The sequence below is a fragment of the Penaeus monodon genome, chromosome 22 (assembly GCF_015228065.2).
Source record: "Penaeus monodon isolate SGIC_2016 chromosome 22, NSTDA_Pmon_1, whole genome shotgun sequence".
Lineage (NCBI taxonomy): Eukaryota > Metazoa > Arthropoda > Malacostraca > Decapoda > Penaeidae > Penaeus > Penaeus monodon.
This window is the reverse complement of record NC_051407.1, coordinates 42198052-42198637: the sequence shown is the minus strand read 5'-3', so window position 1 is coordinate 42198637 and position 586 is coordinate 42198052. Positions and strand designations below refer to the sequence as shown.

The 586-nt window shown below is 39.4% G+C and overlaps 1 protein-coding gene across 1 annotated transcript in view; it reads left to right on the top strand.

Annotated features, from left to right (window-relative positions):
• Positions 1-586, top strand: part of LOC119587157 (ribonuclease P protein subunit p29-like) — a 3310-nt gene continuing 2724 nt past the window's right edge. Inside the window, exon 1 of the mRNA XM_037935924.1 lies at positions 1-197. The gene's annotated coding sequence lies outside the window, so the exon portion shown is untranslated. The remainder of the gene's footprint in view (positions 198-586) is intronic.

The window sequence follows — 586 nt, the reverse complement described above, 5'->3', positions numbered from 1 at the left end:
ACGCGAGATCGCACCAAGGTCGACCTCGGTGCGCACTCCCGCCATCTACTTTCCAGAGTCTGAACTAAAATAAAACGTGTCGAGAAAATGTCTTTCTTTGAAACGTAAACAAATGAAAGAAAAAAAAACTGCCAGAAAAGGAGAGCTATTCTGCGGACTTTGCGAAACATAGATTACTTTTTAAAAAATAACAGAATGTAAGTATTTATGCAGTGTTAAGGTGTAATTTTGTGTGAGTTCTTTTCGTAGCACAATATAATATATAAGGAAAACAAGTATGATTCTAACAAGAATGCTTTGATAATTGTAGATAGACAAGTAATTTAGCAAAACACTTCCCATCATAAAGACCCATTACTTTAGAGGAGAAGTTTGGACTAATCTGTCAGTATTGTACAGAAGTTCCTAAGTAATTCCTGTGATGTTTTTCGGCCTAGGACATGCTATGCTGCATCCTGGTTGGCCTTGTGTGGTAGTCTGGGCATGGCACTCTGGCAAAGACCAGCAGAACGGGACAGTGTATTCTGTCAAAGAACCATTGACTGACAAGTGACAGCGACCTCTTGTCTTGACTTCGAGTAGACTT